The sequence below is a fragment of the Peromyscus eremicus genome, chromosome 2 (assembly GCF_949786415.1).
Source record: "Peromyscus eremicus chromosome 2, PerEre_H2_v1, whole genome shotgun sequence".
Classification (NCBI taxonomy): Eukaryota; Metazoa; Chordata; class Mammalia; order Rodentia; family Cricetidae; genus Peromyscus; species Peromyscus eremicus.
Genome location: NC_081417.1, coordinates 38,482,986 through 38,498,309, shown reverse-complemented (window position 1 = coordinate 38,498,309; position 15,324 = coordinate 38,482,986).

Below are 15,324 nucleotides of genomic sequence, written 5' to 3'. Positions count from 1 at the left end.
TGGGGCAAGCAGTAAGAAGCTTGCAAGAAGCTCTCAGTATTCATTCTGCAGCAGCAGAGCCCAGATCCGTGGTTATTGTACAGTTTCTCAAAGGACTTGGAGGCTTCTCAGGGCTTTGTGACCTTGGCTGCGCATTTGGAATCATTTAGGGAGGCTGAACATTTCAATCAGAATCCCGAAGGATGGGCTCTGTCATTGAAAAAGCTTCTCCGTGGCTAGGGAGATGGCTCGGGGAGTGACTGAAGTGCCTAGTGGGCAAGCATGAGGACGTAGGTCCAGATCTCCAACATCTGTGTCAAGGCCAGTCCCCAGAGTGTGGGTCTGTAATCCCAGTGTGGAGAGGCATGGGTGGAGACAGGTGTAACTGGTGAGTGTTTCTGCACACAACAACAGCAAGCTCCTTCAGTGATTTCAATGTCCAAACACCAAGCTGGTCTAGAGCAGGCCTTTTCAAACTTCTAATGCATAGAAATTGCCTGGGGATCTTGTGACACAAGATCCAATTCATCCTGAGGCAGGGTTGCTGCTGGGATGGGAAATTCTGCTTTCATAAGGTGTTTCAAGGTGGCACTCCTGTGGTGCGCCCCCAGTCACGCTTTGAGAAGCAGCAAGCCTTGATTTTAGAATGAACTCTGCTTTTTCTTCTCTCTGTAGACTGCGTGAGAGTAGGGGGGCACAAATCAAGACACCTTGGAGCAAACCATTTCCTGATGGAAACTGCCCACGGTTGTAGTGAAGGAGCTAGCCCTGAATTTTCTTTGCAGCCACATGCTTCCGCTCACAGACACCCCACGTTGTGGGAATGTTTTGCTCTAGTTCTGAGGATGCTAAGATGCAGCCTGTAGCCCTTGTGCCGAGTACCTGCGCTACTCTAGAAGAGAGTTGGCTAGGGTTGCTTCACTTCACTTCACTCGACACACTCATACGCTCCTCAGGTTTCCAGCAACCCCACACCCTCCACTATTGGGGGGAAGGCACAAACCTTCCCCATCTCCTCTACCTGAGTTCAGCCAAGCTCACCTGACAGGGTCAATTTCAGGTTCATGACAGCCAAGATGATTTTCATTTAAAATGATGCTCGGACATTTTCAAATTCTTCCCGAATTAGTTAAACTAATCTTTTTTTCTGTGTCCCTAAAACCTGGGAGTTCTGCTATGGGGCTCACCCTGCTGAATTGAATTTTGTCTGGTTGCATCATGAAACTGTGTTTTCCCTTTAGGACAGAGTTGTATCCTATTTGTTGTATAAAGCAAACTCTGTACACCTTAGCTAGAGGCAAACAGCATTCCCTGAAGGAATGATTGACAGCGTTTGATGAGTGAATGATAAACCTGGAAAGAGATTCACTCAACAAACATTTGTTCTGCCAGTCCTGTATCCAGGTAGGGGAGCCATCACTTAGGCATCAGAGATGGATTTGGGGACTGGAAGTTCCCCAGTTCTCTGGGTCTCCTGGTGTTATTTGTTTGTTTATGTTTTTTTCCCTTCTGAGCTTCAGTACCTAGCACTTTGGTCTTTGTAGTACGGTGCAGGGGGCTGGTGTTTATAGCGATACTTGGGACTTTTTTGATGAGGCCAAGAAAGCCTATATGAAGCCAGTGACCTGTTGAAATAAGAGGTTACTGTGTAAATAAAACACTTCATCTCTCTGCATTTCATTATGTCAGAAGAATGTGTAAATCTGTCATATTATATCACAGCATTAAACTAGGAATGTTCAGTGTCTGACTAAGGATTAAACTCATCTTCAAACTGTTCTGCAGAACCAAATCTAGAAAACATGTTCTTCACAGGGCTCACTGATCTCTGAGACCAAGGGAACCATTCCCTGGACCATCAAAAAATGCAGAGACCCAGGAGACATCCTCTAACCTTTCTAAAAACTGCAGATCAAAGAGAGCTTCTCAAACAATGGAGGCCATTCCCAGCAATCCTCCTTTGCTTTCTTAAGGCCCAGGTTATCTGATCAAGCTTCTCTTTGGGTAGATAAGCACCCATAAAATGAGTGATAAATGGAGTCCATTTAGCAAGTGGGAGGAGAAGAGAACAGGGTTATAGATAGATTCAAAGATAAAAGCTCCCATTTTTAAGCCACCAAGAGGGAGTGAATTATTAAGCTCATTGAGGATTTGGAAGTGGTAAGATGAGAAATGTTATTTATTGTCCATGCCTCTGTCATATTTTAGTAGATGAATAAACTTTATTAAAAAAAAATTTCCTTGAAAAGAAAGAAAGGAAACTACTGGAAAAGGAAGATGCTATTCTTGCTTTGGAGCTATTATTGATATTTAGATAAAATTTAACTTATCTTCAGATCTGAAAAGGGATGATGGTGGAGGTGGGGCAGGCAGGGGAGATACTTTCTAAGTCTTTTCGCAAGCCTGTGTGTAAGAGCAGGTAGGTTTATTTTGCTAACATCAGGGGATGACAAAGCGCTTGGGCTCTGTAGCACAGCCACCTGCCATGGCAGTTGGTCGCCTGGCCATTATTCCAGGTCTAATTATCACACGCCCATTGTTGATCCGTCTCTTCCCAGGCTTTCTGGCATTGTTCATCTGGTGAAAAGAGTGCGTGTGAAGCTAGGTGCTACTTCAAGAATCTCCACAGTTGTCTGAGGAATGTTCTGAAGCGTCCTTCAGCAATAAATTGCAAGTGATGCCCTCCCGCCCATCTTCAGTTACACCAGCTTCCTTTTTGAATCTACCCTGGCAGAAATGAAGATATACAAAGGATATTTATAACCCATCTTTTTGGCTATCAGACCTACTGAAGCAAAGGTCCCCACAAAATTGAAGTTTCCCCAGGAGTCTCTTGCTGAGAGAAGGAAAAGGTAGAAGCCTGGTGGCAGCCAGAGGAAGAGCTAGGCAGATCCCACCTTGTAGGAGGAACGGGAACCATAAATCAGAGACTGGCGAGGGCACACAGTGACCAGGACTGCTTAGTATTCATAACTCTTGTCCTCTGTTTTAACTTAAACCTCATGTCAGGATCCTGAATCAGAACTAGCGAGTCACTGGTTCTTATTTTTCCTTTCTCTGATGAGGCCATATTGAAGAAGTCTATTTTTGCTTTTCATCATCCCTAGTTTCTTTGATTGACCAGCTGAGGAAGGGTGGCTGAGAAGCAGGGCCAGCCTGTGACCCCAAGAACCCCAGTAACACTGCTTCGGCCTGCATCCCCAGTCTTTCTCTTGCCAATCATACCTCTTGCTCCCATACTTAACCCAAGCCATTTGTCATCTCTGTTTATCCCAAGGCTGCACAAAAGCACATTCTGGAGCCTCAGTGACTTGTTTCCATTCCTTCTGTCTGGATGAAACTTCCTCTCAAAGATCAACAGAACTTCCAACTGTACAGTACTCTATTCTCTTTTTAAATTGAAAATAGATTTTTTTATACAATATATTCTGATTATGGTTCCCCTCCCCTAACATCTCCTAGCTCCTCCCCACCTCCCCACACACTCAAATCCACATCATTTCTTGCTCTCTATCATGAGAAAACAAGTATTGAAAACTAAAAGAAGAAGAAAGTAATAATAAAATAAAAACAGACCAACCTGAATAGGACAAAGCAAATAGCCACAGAAAAAGCATAAGATACACATATGGACATCGGAGAGATGGTTCAACTGTTCACAACCAAAACCCCAGTGCTCAACTCTAACCTCTCTCCACAATGGTGACACCTGAAGCTTTGTTTGAAAGCCTTTTCTGGAACCTCATGACAACATCTGGGATGTTGTCTTCTCCTGCCTGTGAAGTTGGTGCATTTTGGGACTGTTGTCTGGCCCCCTCCTCTTCCATATCAATGTCATGGTAAACCTGATCTCTGATTTTACAACAGCTGGCGCTGGTGGAAGGGCTGGGCTGAAAAATAACTACATTGTTCTATTTGGTACTCCAGTGAACTCTAAAGCAATGACTCATAGATACTGTGATAGACAGTTGAGATGGCAGGTATGAATGACATTCCTAAGGTGTTCTGAGGAAGTAGATGTTTAAGCTAAGTGTGGCAAGAAGACAGACAAACCAAGATTGTGACATGAAGAGAGTGAGAGATGATGGGGACAAGAGCATTACAGACACAGGGAAGGCATGTGGGAAGAAGTCAGAGCTTTCTGCCCTTCCTTAAGCCTCCATGGGATGAAGAACAACAATGGGCTTATCAGCTTGGCATTCAAGGCTCTGGAAAACATAACTTCTTGAGAGCAGACACTGTGTATGTACAGCTTCCTGTTTCACAGTACCCGCAGCCATGCTGGGACCACAACAGACATTCACCAACAGAGCCTCTTGATTTCAGCCTACTGTTCTTAGGGTCTGCTAGCTGTCAAAGGGACTCACATCCAGAGTCCAGACTACATGTCTCAGATGAAGAGACTTGTTTACTCAGATGAAGAACAATTTGAAAAGCAAGGCTTATTGGTGAACAAACCTGTTATTATATTTTAGGTCCTTGTAATTATATTACAAAGGTGTTTTATGGACCATGTAGAGAACACCAAAGCATGGTAGTGTAAGAAGAGGGATGAGCTCTCCTGATTGGTTCGAAGCAGCGACGACTTCTGGGTTCCCTCTTCTTGTTTTTCCTTGCTTTTTCTCTCTTCTCTCCTACTGTCCTTTCTGTAACCAAGTTACAGAGCTGTGCTAAAGATGGAGACATAAGAGAGCTGAGGCATAAAGGAGAGCAACCATAACCCAGGGAAGAATTGATAACTTCGCAACCAATCTACATATGATTCTTTTCTGGTTTTTGCTTCATAAAAATAATATAATTCTACTAAAGAAAGATGAAGAAAGGGCCTTTGACAAAACCCAGCACTCCTCTATGGTAAACGTTTTAGAGTGATAAGGGATACAGGGCACATACTTTGGCATAATAAAGGAAGTTTACAGCAAGGGCATTGCCAACATCAACTTAAATGGAGAGAAACTCTAAGGAATTCTGCTAAAATCAAGAACAAGAGAAGGTTGTCCACTCTCTCCATACCTATTCAATATAGAACTTAAAGTTTTAGCTAGAGCAACAAGACAACTGAAGGAGTTAAAGGGGGTACACATTAGAAAGGAAGAAGTTAAAATATCTTTATTTGAAGATGATATGATAGAACCAAGTGACTCTAAAAATTCTACCAGGAAACTCCTACAGCTGATAAATACTTTCACAAAGTAGTTGGATACAAAATTAACTCACAAATATCAGTACCCTTCCTATATACAAATGACAAACAGACTGAGAAAGAAACCAGGGAAACAACACCTTTCATAATAGTCTCAAATAATATTAAACATCTTGGAGTAACTCTAACCAAGAAAGTGAAAGACTTGTATGATGAAAATTCAAGTAATTGAAGAAGATATGAGAAGATGGAAAGATCTCCCATGCTCATGGATTGGTAGGATTAACATAGTAAAAATGGCCATCCTGCCAAAAGCAACCTACAGATTCAATACAGTCACCATCAAAATTCCAATGCAATTCTTCACAGATATCGAAAAGACAATTCCCAGCTTCATATGGAAACACAAGAAAACCCAGGATAGCTAATATAATCCTGAATGATAAAAGAACTGCTAGAGGTATCACTATTCCTCATTTCAAGTTGTACTACAAAGCTATAGTAATAAAAATTAGCACAAAAACAGACACATCGATCAATGGGATAGAATTAAAGAACCATACAAAAATCCACATAGCTATGATGTCTTAGTCAATGTGCTATTGATGTGAAGAGACCGTGACCATGACAACTCTTACAAAGGAAAACATTTAATTGGGGCTGACTTATAGTCCAAAAGGTTAGTTCATTGTCATCATGGTGGGAAGCGCAGCAGCACTCAGGCAAATGTGGTGTTGGAGAAGGAGCCGGGGGTTTTACATCTGGATCTGCAGGCAGCAGGAAAAGAGAGACACTGGGCCTGACTTAAACATTTGAAACCCCAAAGCCCACCTCCAGTGACACACTTCCTCCAACAAAGCTGTACCTATTCCAACAGGCCACACCTCCTAATCCCAGTCAAGTAGTACCACTCCCTAATGACCAAGCATTCAAATATATGGACCTATGTGAGCCATTCTTATTCAAACCACCACATATGGACACCTGATTTTTGATAAAGAAGCCAGAAACACATACTGGAAAATAGACAGCATCTGCAACGACTTGTGCTGGTCAAATTGGATGGCTACATGTAGGAGAATACCAAAAGATCCATACTTATTAGCTTGCAAAAAACTCAATCTCAAATCAATCAAACTCTTCAACATAGAAACAGGCACACTAAACCTGATAGAAGAGAACATGGGGAATAGCCTTGAACTCATTGACACAGGACAAGACTTTCTGAGCAGTAGACTGTTAGCACAAGCACTAAGACCAACAATTACCAAATGGGACCTCATGAAACTGAGAATATTTTGCATAGCAAAGGATACATCATTTGGACAAAGCAGCATCCTGCATAATGGCCTGCACAATGGGAAAATATTTTTACCAACTCTTCATCTGATAGAGGGATAGTATCCAAAATATACAAAGAACTCAAAAAACAAGATAACAAGAAAAAAATACAATTAAAAATGGGGTACAGATCTAAACAGAGAATTCTCAATAGAGGAAATTCAAATGGCTGAGAAGCATTTAAAGAAATGTTTAACATCCTTAACCATCAGAGAAATTCAAATTAAGCTACCTTGAGATTTCTTCTTACACCTGACAGAATGGCTAAGATCAATTAAGCAAGTAACAGCTCATGCTAGCAAGAATGTGGAGTAAAGGGAGCAGTCTCCATTGCTGGTGAGAGTACAAACTTGTACAGCCACTGTAGAAATCCCCTATCAATCACTAATTAAGAAAATGCTCTACGGGCCAGCCTACAGCCCAATCTTATGGAGGCATTTCTCAATTGATGTTCCTTTCTCTCAGATGACTATAGTTCATGTCAAGTTGACATAAATTTAGCCAGCACATCCACAGTCAGACATCATGCAGGGGTAGGGTAGGGGGGAGAAGACCTTGGGACACTCAGATTTAAATGTCTCCATCAAATCCCATCCCTCAGAGCTCAAGGAACCCTGTGGAAGAGGAGGCAGAAAGAGTGTAAGAGCCAAAGGGGATGGAGGACATCAGGAGAACAAGACCTTCTAAATCAACTGAGAAAACTTCATATGAACTCACAGAGACTGAGGCAGCATGCACAGGGCCGGCTTAGGTCTGTACCAGGTCCTCTGTGTATATATTATAGCTTCCAGTTTAGTGTTTTTATGAGATTCCTGTGTGAAAATGAGTGGGTTTCTGATTCTTGTGCCTTCTCTTGGGCTCTTCCCTTCTGTTAATTTGTCTTGTCCAACTTTGTTGTAATAGTTTTCATTTATCTTATTTTGTTACGTTTTATTATCTCTTAGAAGGCTATTCTTTTCTAATGAAAGACAGAAAGGGAGTGGATTCAGGTGGAGGGGAGGTGGGGAGAAACTGGAGGAAGTAGAGGGAGGGGGAACAATAATCAGGAGATAGTATGTGAGACAAAAACCTATTTTCAATAAAAGGAAAAAAATGAAACATGAAGAATAAAAGACAAAAAAAGAAAAAAGAGAAAGATGGAGAAAATTTGGGGGTTTTCTTTACCCAGTTCTAACCAAAACTCTAGGTAAACTCCTCTCCCTTTACTGATTCTTGTCTTCCCTGGACCCTCAGGTCCTCCTAGTTACCCTTCTGATTTCCCTTCTGGCTTGACACTTGACCCTAGAGGAAAGAAGATGGAAAAGCACAGAAGATAAAGGTGTTCGCAAACTGCTCTTTGGAAGCTGGAGAGAATGTTTAGTGGTTAAGAGTATGTACAACTCTTCCAGAAGACCTGAGTTTTCTTCCCACACCCACATCAGGCAGCTCACAACCACCTGTAAGTCCAGGGGTGGAGCTGTTGCTCAGTGGTAGCATGCTTCCCCAGCATGTTCAGGATCCTGTGTTCCATCCTCAGCAGCGCCTGCAAGAAAACTCACAAGCTTATGCATGTACATGGACAAGGGTTTGGTTTGGTTTATGAGTGGGAGGATTTGATAGATTTCTCCTCTACTATTGTTAGAAATGTTTGGCTCTTGGGGGCAATGGGATCAATATATTGTCTGAAGTCCTGTGTGGCCCTATTAATGTTCTCTTATCTTTCAGCCATCAGGTCACGTTGAGCACTTCCCTTCCCACCCAGCATTTTCCATGGTAACACCGTGAAATGAAGTTTTCTACAAGTCATGTCATCCTTCCCATGGGTGGCTTCAAAAGTGACCCCGTGTTTATTTTGTCTGCTTTTTCATAGTAAGTAGAACTTGGAGCCCCAGATCCTACAGTTCTTACACGTAATGTCCACCTATTCCTTTGGCTATTGCTTGCCAGTTTATTCTTTGTCCAAAGCCAACACATTGTATTAAATAATTTTATTTTTATGTTTCTCATTAATCGTCACTCCATTACGTCCTGTGATAACTTTGAGTTAATTATTGTTCAGTTCACTTTCTGAGGAAATGCTCCTGCTGTTTTCACACACACACACACACACACACACACACACACACACACACACACACACACCTAATCTGGTGTACTCATTCACTGTTCTTTCAAGACCTAGAGAACATTCTCCTTCCTCTAACTTTCCCATTGTCCATCTAACATTTGCAGGGAAACCATTATTGTTTCCCCTCAGACCTGACACTGGGATGGTGTCTTATAACCTAGCCCAGGCAGGCCTCAAAACTGGGATTTTTCTAAGCCAGGGGAATTAGGTTGAGTATGGTCTGGAAGATCTCATGCAAAGCCTTACAAAATCGGCATACCAAAAGCTGCGGCAAAGAGGAAGATTGAAAACATCCCTCACTCCAGGCCTACTGTAACCTGCCTGTGCTCTAGTACAGGTTCAGAGGGACTCCAGACTGGCTAAGAGTAACCTCTGGCTATCTTAATAATTAAACACACATTCCCGGGTGGAAATTCAAGATGCTAATGAGATATGCAATTCACAAAGATTGAATAATAAAGAACTACACATAACAGAACATGTTCAGAAAAGCCCAGGCTATGCAAGTAAGAAAAACAAACCCAAAACCCAAAACTCTAGAGTAGCACAAAAGCCCCCAACCAGCTCTGTACCATGAGCCCTTGAGCTGCCTTTTGCTCTGACCTGCTTTCTCCCTTGGAAGCACATTCTTTGTAAATGGATTTTCTTTGCATTTCTTAAACAAATAATGCTTTTGTTCCACAATGTTTTTGTGTACGGGGTGTGTTTTGTTCATTTTTTTGAAACAGTGTTTTTCTGTGTAACAGTCCTGGCTGTCCTGGAACTCGCTTTTTAGACCAGGCTGGCTTTGAACTCACAATGTTCTGCCTGCTTCTGCCTCCCAAGTGCTGGGATTAAAGGTGTGAGCCGCTAAACCCAGCCTTACTCTACAATTTTTAAGAGTTCTTTTACAGAAAACCAAGCGTAGTATTTTCTTTCTTTCTTTCTTTCTTTCTTTCTTTCTTTCTTTCTTTCTTTCTTTCTTTCTCTCTCTCTCTCTCTCTCTCTCTCTCTCTCTTTCTTTCTTTCTTTCTTTCTTTCTTGTTTGCTTTCTAGCTTTTTGAGACAGGGTCTCTCTGCATATCCCTGGTAGTCCCTTAACTTACTATGTAGACACGGCTGGCCTTGAACTCAGATATCCACCTGCCTCTGCCTCCTGAGTGCTGGGATTAGAATGTGTGCCACCGTGCCCAGCATTAAACTTAGAATTATTTTAATAATCCAAGTTCCCATTATTAATGTAAAACATAAAACTAGGTTAATGATTTTTGGTACAACAAAAATCACAGATCAATGTTAAAAATGATGTCAGAATATATTCAATTCTACTTGAGCCTACTTTTCCTAATTTACATAGTTGTGCTGATTGATTTTGAAAGTGTGACTATATGTATAACTAAATAAAATCATTGTTCTTACAAATATTATATTTTGATAGGACCCATTGTATAATGTGTAAGCCTGAAGACAATTTCTAAAATCTCTTAAGGAATTTAAAAGACAGATAGCTCAATTAGAAAGGGACAACTGTTATGGAATATTATTTTAAGATGTGTTACATTTGATTATACTCTGGAACAATTTTTAATGATGCAAAGCTGTGTTGCATTCTTTTATGTTGCATTTGTTTAACTTTGTGAAGCTGTGTTACTGTACTTGTCTAAAACACCTGATGGTCTAATAAAGAGCTGAATGGTCAATAGCAAGGCAGGAGAAAGGATAGGTGGGGCTGGCAGGCAGGGAGAATAAATAGAAGGGGAAATCTGGGAGGAGCAGGAAGGAAGAGCAAGAGAAGGAGAGGAGTACTTCAGGGGCCAGCCACACAGCCACCCCGCTACACAGCCAGACAGGAGTAAGAAGGAAAGAAAAGGTATACAGAAATAGAGAAAGGTAAAAGCTCAGAGGCAAAAGATAGATGGGTTAAAGTTAAGAAAAGCTGACTAGAAACAAGTCAAGCTAAGGCTGACCATTTATAATCAAGAATAAGCTTCCATGTGTGATTTATTTGTGAGCTGGGTGGTAGGCCCCCCAAAAGATCAAAAACAGACAACAACATGATAGGCATTTCTCCAAAGGCATAAAATATGCTCAACAAAAATAGTCATGAAGGAACTGCAAACAGAAACACAATGAGATACCATTTCATATGCATAGTACTGGGTGCAGTTAGAGGTAGAAAGTACTGCTGAAAGAATGGGAAACAATTACAACCCCCAGGAAGTGGTACCATGCTTATGAAATAATAGAATTGTAAAGGAAAATGGTTTTATTAGAACTTGACATGTCTGTAAATTCCATACCTAGCCTCCACCAAGAGTACTGAAAGTGTGTGTTTACCTCAACACTTACACTCAAATGTTCATCGTTGTGCACAATAGTCAAAAATGGAGGAATCTGTCAATATTCACCAATCAATAGATGAATTAACAGAACATGGTATATCCATTCAGTGTGATGTTATCTGGTCATGAAAAGGAATGAAGTAGTGATACTTACTGAAAGCCACATAAACCTTGAGAAAAATACAGAAAAGAACCAGACCTAAAAGTCATGTAAATTGAATTTCTATTTGTATGGAATGTTTAGAGCAGATAAAAGAATATCAAGAGTAGTTACTGAGGGAAGGGGAAGGAAAAAGTGGGGCATGACTACTGGTGGGTAAGAGATTTCTTTCTAGTGTGCTAGAAATGCTCCGGAATCATGGTAATGGTTACACAATCTTGTGGATTTACTAAAAACATAGAACATAAACTAATTATTATGCACATATTTACATTTAGATGTGTATGCTTTGGCTTTGTATGTTCTGTAGAATGGCTATATCCTTGGTCAAGTTTTTCTCCTTTCAGAAAGCATTTAAGGCTCCAGAGCAAGTGCTGGGTGCAGAACACTGTGCTGTGTTTACTTGTGACTTCTGCCTGTCAGTCAAATGCTCTCTGTTATCCACTCCCAAGCAGTCTCTGTGAAACAGAAGCAAGTTTACAATATTAAAATTTGTAACTAATAGTGGTAGTGAAACTGTTATAGGAACAAAATTAATAGGACAAAATTGCTATTTGGGTTTCTGTTTTCTATTTATTTACTTTTTTTTTTTTAATCATAGGGTCTCATGTAACCGAGGCTGGCTCCTAAGTCCCTATGTGGAGGAAGACCTTGAACTCTTGGTCCTCTTCCTTCTACCTCCCAAGGGCTAGGATCACAGCTGTGCTTGGTTGTGCCTAGTTTATATGGTGCTGGGGATGGAATGAGGACCTCATGCATCTTAGGTATGCACTCTACCAACTGGGAAAAATCCCCAGCCCTGTGCTCTTATTTCCCAGGAGTTAGTTTTGGGAGAAAAATGCTTTCTTCTAAAACAATAGTCCTCGTTCTTCTCATCTCCTCCCCCTTTCCCTTATCATCACTTCTGCTTACACTTGCAGTGTAAGGGTTCTCTTTATTTTTAATGTGGATTTTAACTGCTGATGTTGACAATATTGGAAACTGGGGGATTTGAAAATGCTGGTCTGGTGTATTGTCATGTTTGAAGATAGCAGGAATCTACAGTCACAGCACCCGAACACGTGGTAGGGAGAGGAGGCACAGAACTGCATGCTATAGTAGTAAGCTTGTGAATCTAGTTCTTGTGAGAATCAAAGGGCAAGATTGTTCCAGAATATTGCAGAAAATATTGGAGGGAAAGCTTGGAATGCAACTTTTATTTGCCTTGGTTTATATTCCCTGTATCTGAAGAGCCATGGAGCCTGGAAAGCTCAGCAAAGGCTTGCTTCTTTGATTTCCTGCTGGGTGCTCTAGCTGCCAACAGGAAGGGCTAACTTTCCAGTCACCTGACTACTAAGGATTCATGTCTTACCAGTGGTTATCTGGGCTTTAAACTGACTTCATTACATCTTCAATTATTTAGTAAAACAAGAACAAAGGACAATGAATCCTCATTTCTGAAAGAACTAACATTTTTATAATTATGTTCTCTTCTCTGCTCACTTTTGTAATTTTATTGCTTAAATTACATAGGTAAGCAATGTTGTTTCTCGGGCAACTATGAACTAGTCTCAGGCAAGAGCTTAAATATACACTGAAATGTATACACACACACACACACACACACACACACACACACACGCACACACACAGACACCCACATATGAAAAAATATGCATACATACATATGAAATATACATGTGTATGCAATTTGCCTTCTTCAAATTAGAAATTCAATTATAAAGGTCTTAGGTAAAAGTTCCGGGATATATTTTGCATTAAAACTAATTTATTTGCTAATAAATTGTACTTGTGATTTCCAAGAAGGCTATTGTAAAACCACAAAGATTTTTTTTCACTGAATACTAGAAATAATTAGTTTTTTAATCTATATTTCTGTTGTTGCATCTATATATGTTGCATTAGTTTTCAAGTTATGAGGTATACCTCTTCCCAGGTGAGAATATTATGAGTAAAATATTGTTAATATAAATAGTACAGACATTGCAGCCTGTATGGGGAGCTCTCAGAGATTTTCAACACCCCTAGATCCCATGGCATGCTTTCCTTTATCAGAGTCTTAGTGCTGTTTTGCCTGATGATATTGGGTAGCAAGACTATGTTAGTTCATTCAATGTTTCTATAACAAAATAGCTGATACTAGGTAATTTTTAAGTAGTAGAGGTTTGCTCAATGCATGGTTCTAAAGTCTAAGTGCACAGCACTGGCCTCTGTGAAGACCTTTGTGCTGTCACTCATTGAAAAAGACACAAGAACAAGAGGACACAAGAGTCACAAATGGGGCTGAATTTCATCCTTTGACCAGCAACCCACTCCCTAGATGACTTATCCATTCCTGCCATAATGACATTGATCAATTCAGGAGGACAGAGTCCTCATGGCCTCCTCACTTCTTAATGCCATCACCATGGCAATTAAATTCCAACATGAATTTTGAAAAAGGCAGTTGAAGCAAATTAAGCAGTGTTAAATTCCAACAGTCATAAATTCCATTTATTATTTAGAAGCTTTTTAGACACACACTTAATTTAAATCCATTATCTTTTGATCAGTGGTTTCCAGTTGGTGATATGTCTCAGATACATGAATGAAGTTTTGCAGAAATGCAGGTGTGTAGACTTCAGATTCACAAAGTCTCCTTGACTGTTATACTTAGAACAGCATTAGCTGTGCTTTGCATATTGTTGGTACATTCTCTATATATTATGTCTCAGGATTATGATGTTATATAGCAAATATGTTTTCTCTGTAAAAAACAATCTTCATTTGATGCTGTAAGTTAAGATGTAACATTCACTCTGTTCCTTGAAAACAGATTGTGTGTGTGTGTGTGTGTGTGTGTGTGTGTGTGTGTGTGTGTGTGTGTTTATAAACACACATTTTGGAATTGTTTTATTATCTTATTTTTCATGATGAAAATTTTGCTTGTCGGGCGTCTTCGTCTTGTTCGGAACCCTCATCACATCATTACATTTGGAAAGTGTTGCTGACGGCTAACAGAAGGGCTTGGCAACGGGGAGGTGACAGGTTAGTGGAAGGCTTAAACAAAACCAAGGGTGGATAAAAACGCTGTGCAGAAACCTAGGATCCTCAAACCCAAGTCAAACTCTATTACAGAGGGTAGTAGAGCACAGGTGACAAAATGAGGGGGTACTCAGGGTTAAAGTGGGGGTAGGGGGTAGGGAGAGGAGAGGGGTGAGCTAGCCACCTCAAGATACATGAAAATAACTTATGGAAATTGAATAATTTTAAGCTAACTAAATTTTTTTTTTCAAAAGGGAGTTTTAATAAAAGTACTCTGTATGGGAGGACCTTGCTACTCCATGAAGATAAGACTCCGTGAAGAAATGGAAATCCCAGTGCCAAGCATGGGGTAACTTTCTATGAGTTCCTTGTCAGGAAGGCTCCAGAGGTATCCTGAACAACACAGAATATTTCATTGTTCTTGGTTGCCCACCATAACTGGATTTTAAGACCCTATTGCTGAAAGCACTACTAACTCCGCATGGAGGAGACAGAGAAATCCTGACGAGACTAGGAAGCTTTCTCCCCTCTGGGTAGTTTATATAGTGCCAGAAAATGCTATGTGGGCTGCAAGGGGAGAAAAGATAGTAATGATCTTACCTAGAGCTGAGCTCTGTATGCTATAACACTAGTGGCTGACAAGATATGCCTGCCAGTGAAATAGTGGCATGCCAATTATAGAGGCAACCAGTTTCTGATTCTATTTATGTCTACTCCACAGGAAGGATTTCATGCCCAATAATATTCCATTAGTTATTTTTCTATTCCTGTGGACCTAAGCAACTTATAAAAGATAGCATTTATCAACTCCAAAAGGATCAAGGGCCCCAACACAAGACTAGTTACCCGAATCTGATAGAATAGAAAGAGTGGAATAGGCTTGAACTCATTGTCACAGGAAAGGACTTTCTAAATAGGATACCAATAGCACAGGTATTAAGACTAACAGATAATAAATGGGACCTCGTGAAGCTGAAAAGTTTCTGTATGGCAAAGAACAACATCTTTTGGGCAAAGCAGCAGCCTACAGAATGGGAAAAGATCTTTACCAATTTACCTACACATCTGATAGAGGGTTAGTATCTAAACTATATAAAAACTAAAAAAAAAAAAGATGAACATCAAGAAAACAAATAACCCATTTTTTTTTTTTTGTTTTTGTTTTTGTTTTTTGAGACAGGGTTTCTCTGTGTAACTTTGCGCCCCTCCTGGAACTCACTCTGTAGACTAGGCTGGCCTCATACTCACA